Source organism: Hordeum vulgare, chromosome 2H (assembly GCF_904849725.1).
Source record: "Hordeum vulgare subsp. vulgare chromosome 2H, MorexV3_pseudomolecules_assembly, whole genome shotgun sequence".
NCBI classification, from domain to species: Eukaryota; Viridiplantae; Streptophyta; class Magnoliopsida; order Poales; family Poaceae; genus Hordeum; species Hordeum vulgare.
In genome coordinates, this window is record NC_058519.1 from 576,916,747 (window position 1) to 576,934,231 (window position 17,485).

General features: G+C 45.7%; 54 non-coding genes and 1 pseudogene across 54 annotated transcripts; all 55 read left to right on the plus strand.

The window, feature by feature from the left end:
- The first annotated feature begins 210 nt into the window (after positions 1–210).
- LOC123432468 lies at positions 211–329 on the plus strand. Its single transcript, XR_006624048.1, has one exon. It is a non-coding gene; the product is annotated as a 5S ribosomal RNA (ribosomal RNA).
- Positions 330–513: 184 nt separating this feature from the next.
- On the plus strand, positions 514–632 carry LOC123434178. Its single transcript, XR_006625466.1, has one exon. It is a non-coding gene; the product is annotated as a 5S ribosomal RNA (ribosomal RNA).
- Positions 633–818: 186 nt separating this feature from the next.
- Positions 819–937, plus strand: LOC123437597. The gene has a single exon (XR_006628771.1). It is a non-coding gene; the product is annotated as a 5S ribosomal RNA (ribosomal RNA).
- A 188-nt stretch (positions 938–1,125) lies between these two features.
- Positions 1,126–1,244, plus strand: LOC123432946. The gene has a single exon (XR_006624511.1). It is a non-coding gene; the product is annotated as a 5S ribosomal RNA (ribosomal RNA).
- Positions 1,245–1,447: 203 nt separating this feature from the next.
- On the plus strand, positions 1,448–1,566 carry LOC123435155. The gene has a single exon (XR_006626416.1). It is a non-coding gene; the product is annotated as a 5S ribosomal RNA (ribosomal RNA).
- A 227-nt stretch (positions 1,567–1,793) lies between these two features.
- On the plus strand, positions 1,794–1,912 carry LOC123433187. The gene has a single exon (XR_006624731.1). It is a non-coding gene; the product is annotated as a 5S ribosomal RNA (ribosomal RNA).
- A 200-nt stretch (positions 1,913–2,112) lies between these two features.
- LOC123434179 lies at positions 2,113–2,231 on the plus strand. The gene has a single exon (XR_006625467.1). It is a non-coding gene; the product is annotated as a 5S ribosomal RNA (ribosomal RNA).
- A 194-nt stretch (positions 2,232–2,425) lies between these two features.
- LOC123432947 lies at positions 2,426–2,544 on the plus strand. Its single transcript, XR_006624512.1, has one exon. It is a non-coding gene; the product is annotated as a 5S ribosomal RNA (ribosomal RNA).
- Positions 2,545–2,738: 194 nt separating this feature from the next.
- LOC123435157 lies at positions 2,739–2,857 on the plus strand. The gene has a single exon (XR_006626418.1). It is a non-coding gene; the product is annotated as a 5S ribosomal RNA (ribosomal RNA).
- Positions 2,858–3,081: 224 nt separating this feature from the next.
- Positions 3,082–3,200, plus strand: LOC123432762. The gene has a single exon (XR_006624332.1). It is a non-coding gene; the product is annotated as a 5S ribosomal RNA (ribosomal RNA).
- A 203-nt stretch (positions 3,201–3,403) lies between these two features.
- On the plus strand, positions 3,404–3,522 carry LOC123435309. Its single transcript, XR_006626564.1, has one exon. It is a non-coding gene; the product is annotated as a 5S ribosomal RNA (ribosomal RNA).
- Positions 3,523–3,719: 197 nt separating this feature from the next.
- On the plus strand, positions 3,720–3,832 carry LOC123433503 (annotated as a pseudogene).
- Positions 3,833–3,989: 157 nt separating this feature from the next.
- On the plus strand, positions 3,990–4,108 carry LOC123435102. Its single transcript, XR_006626364.1, has one exon. It is a non-coding gene; the product is annotated as a 5S ribosomal RNA (ribosomal RNA).
- Positions 4,109–4,290: 182 nt separating this feature from the next.
- On the plus strand, positions 4,291–4,409 carry LOC123432550. The gene has a single exon (XR_006624128.1). It is a non-coding gene; the product is annotated as a 5S ribosomal RNA (ribosomal RNA).
- A 179-nt stretch (positions 4,410–4,588) lies between these two features.
- Positions 4,589–4,707, plus strand: LOC123435158. The gene has a single exon (XR_006626419.1). It is a non-coding gene; the product is annotated as a 5S ribosomal RNA (ribosomal RNA).
- Positions 4,708–4,886: 179 nt separating this feature from the next.
- Positions 4,887–5,005, plus strand: LOC123434180. Its single transcript, XR_006625468.1, has one exon. It is a non-coding gene; the product is annotated as a 5S ribosomal RNA (ribosomal RNA).
- Positions 5,006–5,184: 179 nt separating this feature from the next.
- LOC123435877 lies at positions 5,185–5,303 on the plus strand. The gene has a single exon (XR_006627122.1). It is a non-coding gene; the product is annotated as a 5S ribosomal RNA (ribosomal RNA).
- A 182-nt stretch (positions 5,304–5,485) lies between these two features.
- On the plus strand, positions 5,486–5,604 carry LOC123435074. The gene has a single exon (XR_006626336.1). It is a non-coding gene; the product is annotated as a 5S ribosomal RNA (ribosomal RNA).
- A 194-nt stretch (positions 5,605–5,798) lies between these two features.
- On the plus strand, positions 5,799–5,917 carry LOC123434182. Its single transcript, XR_006625470.1, has one exon. It is a non-coding gene; the product is annotated as a 5S ribosomal RNA (ribosomal RNA).
- Positions 5,918–6,104: 187 nt separating this feature from the next.
- On the plus strand, positions 6,105–6,223 carry LOC123432127. Its single transcript, XR_006623725.1, has one exon. It is a non-coding gene; the product is annotated as a 5S ribosomal RNA (ribosomal RNA).
- A 326-nt stretch (positions 6,224–6,549) lies between these two features.
- LOC123435017 lies at positions 6,550–6,668 on the plus strand. Its single transcript, XR_006626278.1, has one exon. It is a non-coding gene; the product is annotated as a 5S ribosomal RNA (ribosomal RNA).
- A 197-nt stretch (positions 6,669–6,865) lies between these two features.
- On the plus strand, positions 6,866–6,984 carry LOC123437739. The gene has a single exon (XR_006628911.1). It is a non-coding gene; the product is annotated as a 5S ribosomal RNA (ribosomal RNA).
- A 173-nt stretch (positions 6,985–7,157) lies between these two features.
- Positions 7,158–7,276, plus strand: LOC123431887. Its single transcript, XR_006623487.1, has one exon. It is a non-coding gene; the product is annotated as a 5S ribosomal RNA (ribosomal RNA).
- A 200-nt stretch (positions 7,277–7,476) lies between these two features.
- Positions 7,477–7,595, plus strand: LOC123437833. Its single transcript, XR_006629002.1, has one exon. It is a non-coding gene; the product is annotated as a 5S ribosomal RNA (ribosomal RNA).
- Positions 7,596–7,801: 206 nt separating this feature from the next.
- On the plus strand, positions 7,802–7,920 carry LOC123437492. The gene has a single exon (XR_006628669.1). It is a non-coding gene; the product is annotated as a 5S ribosomal RNA (ribosomal RNA).
- Positions 7,921–8,120: 200 nt separating this feature from the next.
- LOC123434183 lies at positions 8,121–8,239 on the plus strand. The gene has a single exon (XR_006625471.1). It is a non-coding gene; the product is annotated as a 5S ribosomal RNA (ribosomal RNA).
- Positions 8,240–8,423: 184 nt separating this feature from the next.
- LOC123434185 lies at positions 8,424–8,542 on the plus strand. Its single transcript, XR_006625472.1, has one exon. It is a non-coding gene; the product is annotated as a 5S ribosomal RNA (ribosomal RNA).
- Positions 8,543–8,724: 182 nt separating this feature from the next.
- LOC123436806 lies at positions 8,725–8,843 on the plus strand. The gene has a single exon (XR_006628016.1). It is a non-coding gene; the product is annotated as a 5S ribosomal RNA (ribosomal RNA).
- A 182-nt stretch (positions 8,844–9,025) lies between these two features.
- On the plus strand, positions 9,026–9,144 carry LOC123434186. The gene has a single exon (XR_006625473.1). It is a non-coding gene; the product is annotated as a 5S ribosomal RNA (ribosomal RNA).
- Positions 9,145–9,347: 203 nt separating this feature from the next.
- On the plus strand, positions 9,348–9,466 carry LOC123434187. The gene has a single exon (XR_006625474.1). It is a non-coding gene; the product is annotated as a 5S ribosomal RNA (ribosomal RNA).
- Positions 9,467–9,650: 184 nt separating this feature from the next.
- Positions 9,651–9,769, plus strand: LOC123435197. Its single transcript, XR_006626456.1, has one exon. It is a non-coding gene; the product is annotated as a 5S ribosomal RNA (ribosomal RNA).
- A 187-nt stretch (positions 9,770–9,956) lies between these two features.
- Positions 9,957–10,075, plus strand: LOC123436672. The gene has a single exon (XR_006627885.1). It is a non-coding gene; the product is annotated as a 5S ribosomal RNA (ribosomal RNA).
- Positions 10,076–10,260: 185 nt separating this feature from the next.
- On the plus strand, positions 10,261–10,379 carry LOC123436125. Its single transcript, XR_006627360.1, has one exon. It is a non-coding gene; the product is annotated as a 5S ribosomal RNA (ribosomal RNA).
- Positions 10,380–10,561: 182 nt separating this feature from the next.
- Positions 10,562–10,680, plus strand: LOC123434188. Its single transcript, XR_006625475.1, has one exon. It is a non-coding gene; the product is annotated as a 5S ribosomal RNA (ribosomal RNA).
- A 209-nt stretch (positions 10,681–10,889) lies between these two features.
- Positions 10,890–11,008, plus strand: LOC123435563. Its single transcript, XR_006626808.1, has one exon. It is a non-coding gene; the product is annotated as a 5S ribosomal RNA (ribosomal RNA).
- Positions 11,009–11,198: 190 nt separating this feature from the next.
- Positions 11,199–11,317, plus strand: LOC123437895. The gene has a single exon (XR_006629059.1). It is a non-coding gene; the product is annotated as a 5S ribosomal RNA (ribosomal RNA).
- Positions 11,318–11,541: 224 nt separating this feature from the next.
- Positions 11,542–11,660, plus strand: LOC123434189. Its single transcript, XR_006625477.1, has one exon. It is a non-coding gene; the product is annotated as a 5S ribosomal RNA (ribosomal RNA).
- Positions 11,661–11,854: 194 nt separating this feature from the next.
- Positions 11,855–11,973, plus strand: LOC123436550. Its single transcript, XR_006627769.1, has one exon. It is a non-coding gene; the product is annotated as a 5S ribosomal RNA (ribosomal RNA).
- Positions 11,974–12,146: 173 nt separating this feature from the next.
- On the plus strand, positions 12,147–12,265 carry LOC123438307. Its single transcript, XR_006629457.1, has one exon. It is a non-coding gene; the product is annotated as a 5S ribosomal RNA (ribosomal RNA).
- A 296-nt stretch (positions 12,266–12,561) lies between these two features.
- LOC123435460 lies at positions 12,562–12,680 on the plus strand. The gene has a single exon (XR_006626709.1). It is a non-coding gene; the product is annotated as a 5S ribosomal RNA (ribosomal RNA).
- Positions 12,681–12,886: 206 nt separating this feature from the next.
- Positions 12,887–13,005, plus strand: LOC123436552. Its single transcript, XR_006627770.1, has one exon. It is a non-coding gene; the product is annotated as a 5S ribosomal RNA (ribosomal RNA).
- A 200-nt stretch (positions 13,006–13,205) lies between these two features.
- Positions 13,206–13,324, plus strand: LOC123437598. Its single transcript, XR_006628772.1, has one exon. It is a non-coding gene; the product is annotated as a 5S ribosomal RNA (ribosomal RNA).
- A 215-nt stretch (positions 13,325–13,539) lies between these two features.
- Positions 13,540–13,658, plus strand: LOC123438144. Its single transcript, XR_006629303.1, has one exon. It is a non-coding gene; the product is annotated as a 5S ribosomal RNA (ribosomal RNA).
- A 200-nt stretch (positions 13,659–13,858) lies between these two features.
- LOC123436553 lies at positions 13,859–13,977 on the plus strand. Its single transcript, XR_006627771.1, has one exon. It is a non-coding gene; the product is annotated as a 5S ribosomal RNA (ribosomal RNA).
- A 191-nt stretch (positions 13,978–14,168) lies between these two features.
- LOC123438366 lies at positions 14,169–14,287 on the plus strand. Its single transcript, XR_006629512.1, has one exon. It is a non-coding gene; the product is annotated as a 5S ribosomal RNA (ribosomal RNA).
- Positions 14,288–14,471: 184 nt separating this feature from the next.
- On the plus strand, positions 14,472–14,590 carry LOC123434190. Its single transcript, XR_006625478.1, has one exon. It is a non-coding gene; the product is annotated as a 5S ribosomal RNA (ribosomal RNA).
- Positions 14,591–14,777: 187 nt separating this feature from the next.
- Positions 14,778–14,896, plus strand: LOC123433222. Its single transcript, XR_006624761.1, has one exon. It is a non-coding gene; the product is annotated as a 5S ribosomal RNA (ribosomal RNA).
- Positions 14,897–15,081: 185 nt separating this feature from the next.
- Positions 15,082–15,200, plus strand: LOC123434191. The gene has a single exon (XR_006625479.1). It is a non-coding gene; the product is annotated as a 5S ribosomal RNA (ribosomal RNA).
- Positions 15,201–15,382: 182 nt separating this feature from the next.
- Positions 15,383–15,501, plus strand: LOC123434192. The gene has a single exon (XR_006625480.1). It is a non-coding gene; the product is annotated as a 5S ribosomal RNA (ribosomal RNA).
- A 194-nt stretch (positions 15,502–15,695) lies between these two features.
- Positions 15,696–15,814, plus strand: LOC123435564. Its single transcript, XR_006626810.1, has one exon. It is a non-coding gene; the product is annotated as a 5S ribosomal RNA (ribosomal RNA).
- Positions 15,815–16,004: 190 nt separating this feature from the next.
- LOC123436554 lies at positions 16,005–16,123 on the plus strand. Its single transcript, XR_006627772.1, has one exon. It is a non-coding gene; the product is annotated as a 5S ribosomal RNA (ribosomal RNA).
- A 194-nt stretch (positions 16,124–16,317) lies between these two features.
- Positions 16,318–16,436, plus strand: LOC123434194. The gene has a single exon (XR_006625482.1). It is a non-coding gene; the product is annotated as a 5S ribosomal RNA (ribosomal RNA).
- A 184-nt stretch (positions 16,437–16,620) lies between these two features.
- Positions 16,621–16,739, plus strand: LOC123434195. The gene has a single exon (XR_006625483.1). It is a non-coding gene; the product is annotated as a 5S ribosomal RNA (ribosomal RNA).
- A 181-nt stretch (positions 16,740–16,920) lies between these two features.
- LOC123437547 lies at positions 16,921–17,039 on the plus strand. Its single transcript, XR_006628721.1, has one exon. It is a non-coding gene; the product is annotated as a 5S ribosomal RNA (ribosomal RNA).
- A 185-nt stretch (positions 17,040–17,224) lies between these two features.
- LOC123435118 lies at positions 17,225–17,343 on the plus strand. Its single transcript, XR_006626379.1, has one exon. It is a non-coding gene; the product is annotated as a 5S ribosomal RNA (ribosomal RNA).
- Positions 17,344–17,485: the final 142 nt, after the last annotated feature.

Genomic DNA, 17,485 nt, shown 5'->3' on the forward strand with positions numbered 1-17,485 from the left:
CACGTGACAAGGATGACGCGGGAACGTGATCTATATGACCTCATTTTCTTATTTTTGACGATTACTGTGTGACTTTTCCCACCGCGCTTGACACCCAACGACTAGTAGTACTATTAGTAGTAGTACTATTAGTAGTAGTAGTAGTAGTAGTAGTAGTAGTAGTAGTAGTAGTAGGGGCAAGCATAAGGAACAAATAGATAGTTGCATGTCGGATGCGATCATACCCGCACTAAAGCACCGGATCCCATCAGAACTCCGAAGTTAAGCGTGCTTGGGCGAGAGTAGTACTAGGATGGGTGACCTCCTCGGAAGTCCTCTTGTTGCATTCCCCTTTTTAAATATATTTTTGCGCCACGTGACAAGGATGACGCGGGACCGTGATCTATATGACCTCATTTTCTTATTTTTGACGATTACTGTGTGACTTTTCCCACCGCGCTTGACACCCAACGACTAGTAGTAGTAGCAGTAGTAGTAGGGCAAGCATAAGGAACAAATAGATAGTTGCATGTCGGATGCGATCATACCAGCACTAAAGCACCGGATCCCATCAGAACTCCGAAGTTAAGCGTGCTTGGGCGAGAGTAGTACTAGGATGGGTGACCTCCTGGGAAGTCCTCGTGTTGCATTCCCCTCCCTTTTTAAATATATTTTTGCGCCACGTGACAAGGATGACGCGGGAGCGTGATCTATATGACCTCATTTTCTTATTTTTGACGATTACTGTGTGACTTTTCCCACCGCGCTTGACACCCAACGACTAGTAGTAGTAGTAGTAGTAGGGGCAAGCATAAGGAACAAATAGATAGTTGCATGTCGGATGCGATCATACGAGCACTAAAGCACCGGATCCCATCAGAACTCCGAAGTTAAGCGTGCTTGGGCGAGAGTAGTACTAGGATGGGTGACCTCCTGGGAAGTCCTCGTGTTGCATTCCCCTTTTTAAATATATGTTTGCGCCACGTGACAAGGATGACGCGGGACCGTGATCTATATGACCTCATTTTCTTATTTTTGACGATTACTGTGTGACTTTTCCCACCGCGCTTGACACCCAACGACTAGTAGTAGTAGTAGTAGTAGTAGTAGGGGCAAGCATAAGGAACAAATAGATAGTTGCATGTCGGATGCGATCATACCAACACTAAAGCACCGGATCCCATCAGAACTCCGAAGTTAAGCGTGCTTGGGCGAGAATAGTACTAGGATGGGTGACCTCCTGTGATGTCCTCGTGTTGCATTCCCCTTTTTAAATATATTTTTGCGCCACGTGACAAGGATGACGCGGGAGCGTGATCTATATGACCTCATTTTTTTATTTTTGACGATTACTGTGTGACTTTTCCCACCGCGCTTGACACCCAACGACTAGTAGTAGTAGTAGTAGTAGTAGTAGTAGTAGTAGTAGTAGGGGCAAGCATAAGGAACAGATAGATAGTTGCATGTCGGATGTGATCATACCAGCACTAAAGCACCGGATCCCATCAGAACTCCGAAGTTAAGCGTGCTTGGGCGAGAGTAGTACTAGGATGGGTGACCTCCTGGGAAGTCCTCGTGTTGCATTCCCCTTTTTAAATATATTTTTGCGCCACGTGACAAGGATGACGCGGGAGCGTGATCTATATGACCTCATTTTCTTATTTTTGACGATTACTGTGTGACTTTTCCCAGCGCGCTTGACACCCAACGACTAGTAGTAGTAGTAGTAGTAGTAGTAGTAGTAGTAGTAGTAGTAGTAGTAGTAGTAGTAGTAGTAGGGGCAAGCATAAGGAACAAATAGATAGTTGCATGTCGGATGCGATCATACCAACCCTAAAGCACCGGATCCCATCAGAACTCCGAAGTTAAGCGTGCTTGGGCGAGAGTAGTACTAGGATGGGTGACCTCCTGTGATGTCCTCGTGTTGCATTCCCCTTTTTAAATATATTTTTGCGCCACGTGACAAGGATGACGCGGGAGCGTGATCTATATGACCTCATTTTCTTATATTTGACGATTACTATGTGACTTTTCCCACCGCGCTTGACACCCAACGACTAGTAGTAGTAGTACTAGTAGTAGTAGTAGTAGTAGTAGGGGCAAGCATAAGGAACAAATAGATAGTTGCATGTCGGATGCGATCATACCAGCACTAAAGCACCGGATCCCATCAGAACTCCGAAGTTAAGCGTGCTTGGGCGAGAGTAGTACTAGGATGGGTGACCTCCTGGGAAGTCCTCGTGTTGCATTCCCCTTTTTTAATATATTTTTGCGCCACGTGACAAGGATGACGCGGGACCGTGATCTATATGACCTCATTTTCTTATTTTTGACGATTACTGTGTGACTTTTCCCACCGCGCTTGACACCCAACGACTAGTAGTAGTAGTAGTAGTAGTAGTAGTAGTAGGGGCAAGCATAAGGAACAAATAGATAGTTGCATGTCGGATGCGATCATACCAACACTAAAGCACCGGATCCCATCAGAACTCCGAAGTTAAGCGTGCTTGGGCGAGAATAGTACTAGGATGGGTGACCTCCTGTGATGTCCTCGTGTTGCATTCCCCTTTTTAAATATATTTTTGCGCCACGTGACAAGGATGACGCGGGAGCGTGATCTATATGACCTCATTTTTTTATTTTTGACGATTACTGTGTGACTTTTCCCACCGCGCTTGACACCCAACGACTAGTAGTAGTAGTAGTAGTAGTAGTAGTAGTAGGGGCAAGCATAAGGAACAGATAGATAGTTGCATGTCGGATGTGATCATACCAGCACTAAAGCACCGGATCCCATCAGAACTCCGAAGTTAAGCGTGCTTGGGCGAGAGTAGTACTAGGATGGGTGACCTCCTGGGAAGTCCTCGTGTTGCATTCCCCTTTTTAAATATATTTTTGCGCCACGTGACAAGGATGACGCGGGAGCGTGATCTATATGACCTCATTTTCTTATTTTTGACGATTACTGTGTGACTTTTCCCACCGCGCTTGACACCCAACGACAAGTAGTAGTAGTAGTAGTAGTAGTAGTAGTAGTAGTAGTAGTAGTAGTAGTAGTAGTAGTAGGGGCAAGCATAAGGAACAAATAGATAGTTGCATGTCGGATGCGATCATACCAACACTAAAGCACCGGATCCCATCAGAACTCCGAAGTTAAGCGTGCTTGGGCGAGAGTAGTACTAGGATGGGTGACCTCCTGTGATGTCCTCGTGTTGCATTCCCCTTTTTAAATATATTTTTGCGCCACGTGACAAGGATGACGCGGGAGCGTGATCTATATGACCTCATTTTCTTATATTTGACGATTACTATGTGACTTTTCCCACCGCGCTTGACACCCAACGACTAGTAGTAGTAGTAGTAGTAGTAGTAGTAGTAGTAGTAGTAGGGGCAAGCATAAGGAACAAATAGATAGTTGCATGTCGGATGCGATCATACCAGCATTAAAGCACCGGATCCCATCAGAACTCCGAAGTTAAGCGTGCTTGGGCGAGAGTAGTACTAGGATGGGTGACCTCCTGGGAAGTCCTCGTGTTGCATTCCCCTTTTTTAATATATTTTTGCGCCACGTGACAAGGATGACGCGGGAGCGTGATCTATATGACCTCATTTTCTTATTTTTGACGATTACTGTGTGACTTTTCCCACCGCGCTTGACACCCAACGACTAGTAGTAGTAGTAGTGGTAGTAGTAGTAGTAGTAGGGGCAAGCATAAGGAACAAATAGATAGTTGCATGTCGGATGCGATCATACCAGCACTAAAGCACCGGATCCCATCAGAACTCCGAAGTTAAGCGTGCTTGGGCGAGAGTAGTACTAGGATGGGTGACCTCTATTTTTGCGCCACGTGACAAGGATGACGCGGGAGCGTGATCTATATGACCTCATTTTCTTATTTTTGACGATTACTGTGTGACTTTTCCCACCGCGCTTGACACCCAACGACTAGTAGTAGTAGTAGTAGTAGTAGTAGGGGCAAGCATAAGGAACAAATAGATAGTTGCATGTCGGATGCGATCATACCAGCACTAACGCACCGGATCCCATCAGAACTCCGAAGTTAAGCGTGCTTGGGCGAGAGTAGTACTAGGATGGGTGACCTCCTGGGAAGTCCTCGTGTTGCATTCCCCTTTTTAAATATATTTTTGCGCCACGTGACAAGGATGACGCGGGAGCGTGATCTATATGACCTCATTTTCTTATTTTTGACGATTACTGTGTGACTTTTCCCACCGCGCTTGACACCCAACGACTAGTAGTAGTAGTAGTAGTAGGGGCAAGCATAAGGAACAAATAGATAGTTGCATGTCGGATGCGATCATACCAGCACTAAAGCACCGGATCCCATCACAACTCCGAAGTTAAGCGTGCTTGGGCGAGAGTAGTACTAGGATGGGTGACCTCCTCGGAAGTCCTCGTGTTGCATTCCCCTTTTTAAATATATTTTTGTGCCACGTGACAAGGATGACGCGGGACCGTGATCTATATGACCTCATTTTCTTATTTTTGACGATTACTGTGTGACTTTTCCCACCGCGCTTGACACCCAACGACTAGTAGTAGTAGTAGTAGGGGCAAGCATAAGGAACAAATAGATAGTTGCATGTCGGATGTGATCATACCAGCACTAAAGCACCGGATCCCATCAGAACTCCGAAGTTAAGCGTGCTTGGGCGAGAGTAGTACTAGGATGGGTGACCTCCTGGGAAGTCCTCGTGTTGCATTCCCCTTTTTAAATATATTTTTGCGCCACGTGACAAGGATGACGCGGGAACGTGATCTATATGACCTCATTTTCTTATTTTTGACGATTACTGTGTGACTTTTCCCACCGCGCTTGACACCCAACGACTAGTAGTAGTAGTAGTAGGGGCAAGCATAAGGAACAAATAGATAGTTGCATGTCGGATGCGATCATACCAGCACTAAAGCACCGGATCCCATCAGAACTCCGAAGTTAAGCGTGCTTGGGCGAGAGTAGTACTAGGATGGGTGACCTCCTGGGAAGTCCTCGTGTTGCATTCCCCTTTTAAAATATATTTTTGCGCCACGTGACAAGGATGACGCGGGAGCGTGATCTATATGACCTCATTTTCTTATTTTTGACGATTACTGTGTGACTTTTCCCACCGCGCTTGACACCCAACGACTAGTAGTAGTAGTAGTAGGGGCAAGCATAAGGAACAAATAGATAGTTGCATGTCGGATGCGATCATACCAGCACTAAAGCACCGGATCCCATCAGAACTCCGAAGTTAAGCGTGTTTGGGCGAGAGTAGTACTAGGATGGGTGACCTCCTGGGAAGTCCTCGTGTTGCATTCCCCTTTTTAAATATATTTTTGCGCCACGTGACAAGGATGACGCGGGACCGTGATCTATATGACCTCATTTTCTTATTTTTGACGATTACTGTGTGACTTTTCCCACCGCGCTTGACACCCAACGACTAGTAGTAGTAGTAGTAGTAGGGGCAAGCATAAGGAACAAATAGATAGTTGCATGTCGGATGTGATCATACCAGCACTAAAGCACCGGATCCCATCCGAACTCCGAAGTTAAGCGTGCTTGGGCGAGAGTAGTACTAGGATGGGTGACCTCCTGGGAAGTCCTCGTGTTGCATTCCCCTTTTTAAATATATTTTTGCGCCACGTGACAAGGATGACGCGGGAACGTGATCTATATGACCTCATTTTCTTATTTTTGACGATTACTGTGTGACTTTTCCCACCGCGCTTGACACCCAACGACTAGTAGTACTATTAGTAGTAGTAGTAGTAGTAGGGGCAAGCATAAGGAACAAATAGATAGTTGCATGTTGGATGCGATCATACCAGCACTAAAGCACCGGATCCCATCAGAACTCCGAAGTTAAGCGTGCTTGGGCGAGAGTAGTACTAGGATGGGTGACCTCCTGGGAAGTCCTCGTGTTGCATTCCCCTTTTTAAATATATTTTTGCGCCACGTGACAAGGATGACGCGGGACCGTGATCTATATGACCTCATTTTCTTATTTTTGACGATTACTGTGTGACTTTTCCGACCGCGCTTGACACCCAACGACTAATAGTAGTAGTAGTAGTAGTAGTAGGGCAAGCATAAGGAACAAATAGATAGTTGCATGTCGGATGCGATCATACCAGCACTAAAGCATCGGATCCCATCAGAACTCCGAAGTTAAGCGTGCTTGGGCGAGAGTAGTACTAGGATGGGTGACCTCCTGGGAAGTCCTCGTGTTCCATTCCCCTTTTTAAATATATTTTTGCGCCACGTGACAAGGATGACGCGGGAGCGTGATCTATATGACCTCATTTTCTTATTTTTGACGATTACTGTGTGACTTTTCCCACCGCGCTTGACACCCAACGGCTAGTAGTAGTAGTAGTAGTAGTAGTAGTAGTATTAGTAGTAGTAGTAGTAGTAGTAGTAGTAGTAGTAGTATTAGTAGTAGTAGTAGTAGTAGTAGTAGTAGTAGTAGTAGTAGTAGTAGTAGTAGTATTAGTAGTAGTAGTAGTAGTAGTAGTAGTAGTAGTAGGGGCAAGCATAAGGAACAAATAGATAGTTGCATGTCGGATGCGATCATACCAGCACTAAAGCACCGGATCCCATCAGAACTCCGAAGTTAAGCGTGCTTGGGCGAGATTAGTACTAGGATGGGTGACCTCCTGGGAAGTCCTCGTGTTGCATTCCCCTTTTTAAATATATTTTTGCGCCACGTGACAAGGATGACGCGGGACCGTGATCTATATGACCTCATTTTCTTATTTTTGACGATTACTGTGTGACTTTTCCCACCGCGCTTGACACCCAACAACTAGTAGTAGTAGTAGCAGTAGTAGTAGTAGTAGTAGGGGCAAGCATAAGGAACAAATAGATAGTTGCATGTCGGATGCGATCATACCAGCACTAAAGCACCGGATCCCATCAGAACTTCGAAGTTAAGCGTGCTTGGGCGAGAGTAGTACTAGGATGGGTGACCTCCTGGGAAGTCCTCGTATTGCATTTCCCTTTTTAAATATATTTTTGCGCCACATGACAAGGATGACGCGGGAGCGTGATCTATATGACCTCATTTTCTTATTTTTGATGATTACTGTGTGACTTTTCCCACCGCGCTTGACACCCAATGACTAGTAGTAGTAGGGGCAAGCATAAGGAACAAATAGATAGTTGCATGTCGGATGCGATCATACCAGCACTAAAGCACCGGATCCCATCAGAACTACGAAGTTAAGCGTGCTTGGGCGAGAGTAGTACTAGGATGGGTGACCTCCTGCGAAGTCCTCGTGTTGCATTCCCCTTTTTAAATATATTTTTGCGCCACGTGACAAGGATGACGCGGGAGCGTGATCTATATGACCTCATTTTCTTATTTTTGACGATTACTGTGTGACTTTTCCCACCGCGCTTGACACCCAACGACTAGTAGTAGTAGTAGTAGTACTAGTAGTAGTAGTAGTAGGGGCAAGCATAAGGAACAAATAGATAGTTGCATGTCGGATGCGATCATACCAGCACTAAAGCACCGGATCCCATCAGAACTCCGAAGTTAAGCGTGCTTGGGCGATAGTAGTACTAGGATGGGTGACCTCCTGGGAAGTCCTCGTGTTGCATTCCCCTTTTTACATATATTTTTGCGCCACGTGACAAGGATGACGCGGGAGCGTGATCTATATGACCTCATTTTCTTATTTTTGATGATTACTGTGTGACTTTTCCCACCGCGCTTGACACCCAACGACTACTAGTAGTAGTAGTAGTAGTAGTACTAGTAGTAGTTGTAGTAGGGGCAAGCATAAGGAACAAATAGATAGTTGCATGTCGGATGTGATCATACCAGCACTAAAGCACCGGATCCCATCAGAACTTCGAAGTTAAGCGTGCTTGGGCGAGAGTAGTACTAGGATGGGTGACCTCCTGGGAAGTCCTCGTGTTGCATTCCCCTTTTTAAATATATTTTTGCGCCACGTGACAAGGATGACGCGGGAGCGTGATCTATATGACCTCATTTTCTTATTTTTGACGATTACTGTGTGACTTTTCCCACCGCGCTTGACACCCAACGACTAGTAGTAGTAGTAGTACTAGTAGTAGTAGTAGTAGTAGGGGCAAGCATAAGGAACAAATAGATAGTTGCATGTCGGATGCGATCATACCAGCACTAAAGCACCGGATCCCATCAGAACTCCGAAGTTAAGCGTGCTTGGGCGAGAGTAGTACTAGGATGGGTGACCTCCTGGGAAGTCCTCGTGTTGCATTCCCCTTTTTAAATATATTTTTGCGCCACGTGACAAGGATGACGCGGGACCGTGATCTATATGACCTCATTTTCTTATTTTTGACGATTACTGTGTGACTTTTCCCACCGCGCTTGACACCCAACGACTAGTAGTAGTAGTAGTAGTAGTAGGGCAAGCATAAGGAACAAATAGATAGTTGCATGTCGGATGCGATCATACCAGCACTAAAGCACCGGATCCCATCAGAACTCCGAAGTTAAGCGTGCTTGGGCGAGAGTAGTACTAGGATGGGTGACCTCCTGGGAAGTCCTCGTGTTGCATTCCCCTTTTTAAATATATTTTTGCGCCACGTGACAAGGATGACGCGGGAGCGTGATCTATATGACCTCATTTTCTTATTTTTGACGATTACTGTGTGACTTTTCCCACCGCGCTTGACACCCAACGACTAGTAGTAGTAGTAGTAGTAGGGGCAAGCATAAGAAACAAATAGATAGTTACATGTCGGATGCGATCATACTAGCACTAAAGCACCGGATCCCATCAGAACTCCGAAGTTAAGCGTGCTTGGGCGAGAGTAGTACTAGGATGGGTGACCTTCTGGGAAGTCCTCGTGTTGCATTCCCCTTTTTAAATATATTTTTGCGCCACGTGACAAGGATGACGCGGGACCGTGATCTATATGACCTCATTTTCTTATTTTTGACGATTACTGTGTGACTTTTCCCACCGCGCTTGACACCCAACGACTAGTAGTAGTAGTAGTAGTAGGGGCAAGCATAAGGAACAAATAGATAGTTGCATGTCGGATGCGATCATACCAGCACTAAAGCACCGGATCCCATCAGAACTCCGAAGTTAAGCGTGCTTGGGCGAGAGTAGTACTAGGATGGGTGACCTCCTGGGAAGTCCTCGTGTTGCATTCCCCTTTTAAAATATATTTTTGCGCCACGTGACAAGGATGACGCGGGAACGTGATCTATATGACCTCATTTTCTTATTTTTGACGATTACTGTGTGACTTTTCCCACCGCGCTTGACACCCAACGACTAGTAGTAGTAGTAGTAGTAGTAGTAGTAGTAGTAGTAGTAGGGGCAAGCATAAGGAACAAATAGATAGTTGCATGTCGGATGCGATCATACCAGCACTAAAGCACCGGATCCCATCAGAACTCCGAAGTTAAGCGTGCTTGGGCGAGAGTAGTACTAGGATGGGTGACCTCCTGGGAAGTCCTCGTGTTGCATTCCCCTTTTTAAATATATTTTTGCGCCACGTGACAAGGATGACGCGGGACCGTGATCTATATGACCTCATTTTCTTATTTTTGACGATTACTGTGTGACTTTTCCGACCGCGCTTGACACCCAACGACTAATAGTAGTAGTAGTAGTAGTAGGGCAAGCATAAGGAACAAATAGATAGTTGCATGTCGGATGCGATCATACCAGCACTAAAGCACCGGATCCCATCAGAACTCCGAAGTTAAGTGTGCTTGGGCGAGAGTAGTACTAGGATGGGTGACCTCCTGGGAAGTCCTCGTGTTGCATTCCCCTTTTTAAATATATTTTTGCGCCACGTGACAAGGATGACGCGGGACCGTGATCTATATGACCTCATTTTCTTATTTTTGACGATTACTGTGTGACTTTTCCCACCGCGCTTGACACCCAACGACTAGTAGTAGTAGTAGTAGTAGTAGTAGGGCAAGCATAAGGAACAAATAGATAGTTGCATGTCGGATGCGATCATACCAGCACTAAAGCACCGGATCCCATCAGAACTCCGAAGTTAAGCGTGCTTGGGCAAGAGTAGTACTAGGATGGGTGACCTCCTGGGAAGTCCTCGTGTTGCATTCCCCTTTTTAAATATATTTTTGCGCCACGTGACAAGGATGACGCGGGAGCGTGATCTATATGACCTCATTTTCTTATTTTTGACGATTACTGTGTGACTTTTCCCACCGCGCTTGACACCCAACGACTAGTAGTAGTAGTAGTAGTAGTAGGGGCAAGCATAAGGAACAAATAGATAGTTACATGTTGGATGCGATCATACCAGCACTAAAGCACCAGATCCCATCAGAACTCCGAAGTTAAGCGTGCTTGGGCGAGAGTAGTACTAGGATGGGTGACCTCCTGGGAAGTCCTCGTGTTGCATTCCCCTTTTTAAATATATTTTTGCGCCACGTGACAAGGATGACGCGGGACCGTGATCTATATGACCTCATTTTCTTATTTTTGACGATTACTGTGTGACTTTTCCCACCGCGCTTGACACCCAACGACTAGTAGTAGTAGTAGTAGTAGGGGCAAGCATAAGGAACAAATAGATAGTTGCATGTCGGATGCGATCATACCAGCACTAAAGCACCGGATCCCATCAGAACTCCGAAGTTAAGCGTGCTTGGGCGAGAGTAGTACTAGGATGGGTGACCTCCTGGGAAGTCCTCGTGTTGCATTCCCCTTTTTAAATATATTTTTGCGCCACGTGACAAGGATGACACGGGAACGTGATCTATATGACCTCATTTTCTTATTTTTGACGATTACTGTGTGACTTTTCCCACCGCGCTTGACACCCAACGACTAGTAGTAGTAGTAGTAGTAGTAGTAGTAGTAGTAGTAGTAGTAGTAGGGGCAAGCATAAGGAACAAATAGATAGTTGCATGTCGGATGCGATCATACCAGCACTAAAGCACCGGATCCCATCAGAACTCCGAAGTTAAGCGTGCTTGGGCGAGAGTAGTACTAGGATGGGTGACCTCCTAGGAAGTCCTCGTGTTGCATTCCCCTTTTTAAATATATTTTTGCGCCACGTGACAAGGATGACGCGAGACCGTGATCTATATGACCTCATTTTCTTATTTTTGACGATTACTGTGTGACTTTTCCGACCGCGCTTGACACCCAACGACTAATAGTAGTAGTAGTAGTAGTAGTAGTAGGGCAAGCATAAGGAACAAATAGATAGTTGCATGTCGGATGCGATCATAACAGCACTAAAGCACCGGATCCCATCAGAACTCCGAAGTTAAGCGTGCTTGGGCGAGAGTAGTACTAGGATGGGTGACCTCCTGGGAAGTCCTCGTGTTGCATTCCCCTTTTTAAATATATTTTTGCGCCACGTGACAAGGATGACGCGGGAGCGTGATCTATATGACCTCATTTTCTTATTTTTGACGATTACTGTGTGACTTTTCCCACCGCGCTTGACACCCAACGACTAGTAGTAGTAGTAGTAGTAGTAGTAGTAGTAGTAGTAGTAGTAGTAGTAGTAGTAGTAGTAGGGGCAAGCATAAGGAACAAATAGATAGTTGCATGTCGGATGCGATCATACCAGCACTAAAGCACCGGATCCCATCAGAACTCCGAAGTTAAGCGTGCTTGGGCGAGAGTAGTACTAGGATGGGTGACCTCCTGGGAAGTCCTCGTGTTGCATTCCCCTTTTTAAATATATTTTTGCGCCACGTGACAAGGATGACGCGGGACCGTGATCTATATGACCTCATTTTCTTATTTTTGACGATTACTGTGTGACTTTTCCCACCGCGCTTGACACCCAACGACTAGTAGTAGTAGTAGTAGTAGTAGTAGTAGTAGGGGCAAGCATAAGGAACAAATAGATAGTTGCATGTCGGATGCGATCATACCAGCACTAAAGCACCGGATCCCATCAGAACTTCGAAGTTAAGCGTGCTTGGGCGAGAGTAGTACTAGGATGGGTGACCTCCTGGGAAGTCCTCGTGTTGCATTCCCCTTTTTAAATATATTTTTGCGCCACATGACAAGGATGACGCGGGAGCGTGATCTATATGACCTCATTTTCTTATTTTTGACGATTACTGTGTGACTTTTCCCACCGCGCTTGACACCCAATGACTAGTAGTAGTAGGGGCAAGCATAAGGAACAAATAGATAGTTGCATGTCGGATGCGATCATACCAGCACTAAAGCACCGGATCCCATCAGAACTACGAAGTTAAGCGTGCTTGGGCGAGAGTAGTACTAGGATGGGTGACCTCCTGGGAAGTCCTCGTGTTGCATTCCCCTTTTTAAATATATTTTTGCGCCACGTGACAAGGATGACGCGGGAGCGTGATCTATATGACCTCATTTTCTTATTTTTGACGATTACTGTGTGACTTTTCCCACCGCGCTTGACACCCAACGACTAGTAGTAGTAGTAGTAGTAGTAGTAGTAGTAGTAGTAGTAGTAGTAGTAGTAGTAGTAGTAGTAGTAGTAGTAGTAGTAGTAGTAGTAGTAGTAGTAGTAGTAGTAGTAGTAGTAGTAGTAGTAGTAGTAGTAGGGGCAAGCATAAGGAACAAATAGATAGTTGCATGTCGGATGCGATCATACCAGCACTAAAGCACTGGATCCCATCAGAACTCCGAAGTTAAGCGTGCTTGGGCGAGAGTAGTACTAGGATGGGTGACCTCCTGGGAAGTCCTCGTGTTGCATTCCCCTTTTTACATATATTTTTGCGCCACGTGACAAGGATGACGCGGGAGCGTGATCTATATGACCTCATTTTCTTATTTTTGACGATTACTGTGTGACTTTTCGCACCGCGCTTGACACCCAACGACTAGTAGTAGTAGTAGTAGTAGTAGTACTAGTAGTAGTAGTAGTAGGGGCAAGCATAAGGAACAAATAGATAGTTGCATGTCGGATGCGATCATACCAGCACTAAAGCACCGGATCCCATCAGAACTTCGAAGTTAAGCGTGCTTGGGCGAGAGTAGTACTAGGATGGGTGACCTCCTGGGAAGTCCTCGTGTTGCATTCCCCTTTTTAAATTTATTTTTGCGCCACGTGACAAGGATGACGCGGGAGCGTGATCTATATGACCTCATTTTCTTATTTTTGACGATTACTGTGTGACTTTTCCCACCGCGCTTGACACCCAACGACTAGTAGTAGTAGTAGTACTAGTAGTAGTAGTAGTAGTAGGGGCAAGCATAAGGAACAAATAGATAGTTGCATGTCGGATGCGATCATACGAGCACTAAAGCACCGGATCCCATCAGAACTCCGAAGTTAAGCGTGCTTGGGCGAGAGTAGTACTAGGATGGGTGACCTCCTGGGAAGTCCTCGTGTTGCATTCCCCTTTTTAAATATATGTTTGCGCCACGTGACAAGGATGACGCGGGACCGTGATCTATATGACCTCATTTTCTTATTTTTGACGATTACTGTGTGACTTTTCCCACCGCGCTTGACACCCAACGACTAGTAGTAGTAGTAGTAGTGGTAGTAGTAGTAGTAGTAGTAGTAGTAGTAGTAGGGGCAAGCATAAGGAACAAATAGATAGTTGCATGTCGGATGCGATCATACCAGCACTAAAGCACCGGATCCCATCAGAACTCCGAAGTTAAGCGTGCTTGGGCGAGAGTAGTATTAGGATGGGTGACCTCCTTGGAAGTCCTCGTGTTGCATTCCCCTTTTTAAATATATTTTTGCGCCACGTGACAAGGATGACGCGGGACCGTGATCTATATGACCTCATTTTCTTATTTTTGACGATTACTGTGTTACTTTTCCCACCGCGCTTGACACCCAACGACTAGTAGTAGTAGTAGTAGTAGTAGTAGTAGTAGTAGTAGGGGCAAGCATAAGGAACAAATAGATAGTTGCATGTCGGATGCGATCATACCAGCACTAAAGCACCGGATCCCATCAGAACTTCGAAGTTAAGCGTGCTTGGGCGAGAGTAGTACTAGGATGGGTGACCTCCTGGGAAGTCCTCGTGTTGCATTCCCCTTTTTAAATATATTTTTGCGCCACGTGACAAGGATGACGCGGGAACGTGATCTATATGACCTCATTTTCTTATTTTTGACGATTACTGTGTGACTTTTCCCACCGCGCTTGACACCCAACGACTAGTAGTAGTAGTAGTAGTAGTAGTAGTAGGGGCAAGCATAAGGAACAAATAGATAGTTGCATGTCGGATGCGATCATACCAGCACTAAAGCACCGGATACCATCAGAACTCCGAAGTTAAGCGTGCTTGGGCGAGAGTAGTACTAGGATGGGTGACCTCCTGGGAAGTCCTCGTGTTGCATTCCCCTTTTTAAATATATTTTTGCGCCACGTGACAAGGATGACGCGGGACCGTGATCTATATGACCTCATTTTCTTATTTTTGACGATTACTGTGTGACTTTTCCGACCGCGCTTGACACCGAACGACTAATAGTAGTAGTAGTAGTAGTAGGGCAAGCATAAGGAACAAATAGATAGTTGCATGTCGGATGCGATCATACCAGCACTAAAGCACCGGATCCCATCAGAACTCCGAAGTTAAGCGTGCTTGGGCGAGAGTAGTACTAGGATGGGTGACCTCCTGGGAAGTCCTCGTGTTGCATTCCCCTTTTTAAATATATTTTTGCGCCACGTGACAAGGATGACGCGGGACCGTGATCTATATGACCTCATTTTCTTATTTTTGACGATTACTGTGTGACTTTTCCCACCGCGCTTGACACCCAACGACTAGTAGTAGTAGTAGTAGTAGTAGTAGGGCAAGCATAAGGAACAAATAGATAGTTGCATGTCGGATGCGATCATACCAGCACTAAAGCACCGGATCCCATCAGAACTCCGAAGTTAAGCTTGCTTTGGCGAGAGTAGTACTAGGATGGGTGACCTCCTGGGAAGTCCTCATTTTGCATTCCCCTTTTTAAATATATTTTTGCGCCACGTGACAAGGATGACGCGGGAGCGTGATCTATATGACCTCATTTTCTTATTTTTGACGATTACTGTGTGACTTTTCCCACCGCGCTTGACACCCAACGACTAGTAGTAGTAGTAGTAGTAGTAGGGGCAAGCATAAGGAACAAATAGATAGTTACATGTCGGATGCGATCATACCAGCACTAAAGCACCGGATCCCATCAGAACTCCGAAGTTAAGCGTGCTTGGGCGAGAGTAGTACTAGGATGGGTGACCTCCTGGGAAGTCCTCGTGTTGCATTCCCCTTTTTAAATATATTTTTGCGCCACGTGACAAGGATGACGCGGGACCGTGATCTATATGACCTCATTTTCTTATTTTTGACGATTACTGTGTGACTTTTCCCACCGCGCTTGACACCCAACGACTAGTAGTAGTAGTAGTAGTAGGGGCAAGCATAAGGAACAAATAGATAGTTGCATGTCGGATGCGATCATACCAGCACTAAAGCACCGGATCCCATCAGAACTCCGAAGTTAAGCGTGCTTGGGCGAGAGTAGTACTAGGATGGGTGACCTCCTGGGAAGTCCTCGTGTTGCATTCCCCTTTTTAAATATATTTTTGCGCCACGTGACAAGGATGACACGGGAACGTGATCTATATGACCTCATTTTCTTATTTTTGACGATTACTGTGTGACTTTTCCCACCGCGCTTGACACCCAACGACTAGTAGTAGTAGTAGTAGTAGTAGTAGTAGTAGGGGCAAGCATAAGGAACAAATAGATAGTTGCATGTCGGATGCGATCATACCAGCACTAAAGCACCGGATCCCATCAGAACTCCGAAGTTAAGCGTGCTTGGGCGAGAGTAGTACTAGGATGGGTGACCTCCTAGGAAGTCCTCGTGTTGCATTCCCCTTTTTAAATATATTTTTGCGCCACGTGACAAGGATGACGCGGGACCGTGATCTATATGACCTCATTTTCTTATTTTTGACGATTACTGTGTGACTTTTCCGACCGCGCTTGACACCCAACGACTAATAGTAGTAGTAGTAGTAGTAGTAGTAGGGCAAGCATAAGGAACAAATAGATAGTTGCATGTCGGATGCGATCATACCAGCACTAAAGCACCGGATCCCATCAGAACTTCGAAGTTAAGCGTGCTTGGGCGAGAGTAGTACTAGGATGGGTGACCTCCTGGGAAGTCCTCGTGTTGCATTCCCCTTTTTAAATATATTTTTGCGCCACGTGACAAGGATGACGCGGGAACGTGATCTATATGACCTCATTTTCTTATTTTTGACGATTACTGTGTGACTTTTCCCACCGCGCTTGACACCCAACGACTAGTAGTAGTAGTAGTAGTAGTAGTAGTAGTAGGGGCAAGCATAAGGAACAAATAGATAGTTGCATGTCGGATGCGATCATACCAGCACTAAAGCACCGGATCCCATCAGAACTCCGAAGTTAAGCGTGCTTGGGCGAGAGTAGTACTAGGATGGGTGACCTCCTGGGAAGTCCTCGTGTTGCATTCCCCTTTTTAAATATATTTTTGCGCCACGTGACAAGGATGACGCGGGACCGTGATCTATATGACCTCATTTTCTTATTTTTGACGATTACTGTGTGACTTTTCCGACCGCGCTTGACACCGAACGACTAATAGTAGTAGTAGTAGTAGTAGGGCAAGCATAAGGAACAAATAGATAGTTGCATGTCGGATGCGATCATACCAGCACTAAAGCACCGGATCCCATCAGAACTCCGAAGTTAAGCGTGCTTGGGCGAGAGTAGTACTAGGATGGGTGACCTCCTGGGAAGTCCTCGTGTTGCATTCCCCTTTTTAAATATATTTTTGCGCCACGTGACAAGGATGACGCGGGACCGTGATCTATATGACCTCATTTTCTTATTTTTGACGATTACTGTGTGACTTTTCCCACCGCGCTTGACACCCAACGACTAGTAGTAGTAGTAGTAGTAGGGCAAGCATAAGGAACAAATAGATAGTTGCATGTCGGATGCGATCATACCAGCACTAAAGCACCGGATCCCATCAGAACTCCGAAGTTAAGCGTGCTTGGGCGAGAGTAGTACTAGGATGGGTGACCTCCTGGGAAGTCCTCATGTTGCATTCCCCTTTTTAAATATATTTTTGCGCCACGTGACAAGGATGACGCGGGAGCGTGATCTATATGACCTCATTTTCTTATTTTTGACGATTACTGTGTGACTTTTCCCACCGCGCTTGACACCCAACGACTAGTAGTAGTAGTAGTAGTAGTAGGGGCAAGCATAAGGAACAAATAGATAGTTACATGTCGGATGCGATCATACCAGCACTAAAGCACCGGATCCCATCAGAACTCCGAAGTTAAGCGTGCTTGGGCGAGAGTAGTACTAGGATGGGGGACCTCCTGGGAAGTCCTCGTGTTGCATTCCCCTTTTTAAATATATTTTTGCGCCACGTGACAAGGATGACGCGGGACCGTGATCTATATGACCTCATTTTCTTATTTTTGACGATTACTGTGTGACTTTTCCCACCGCGCTTGACACCCAACGACTAGTAGTAGTAGTAGTA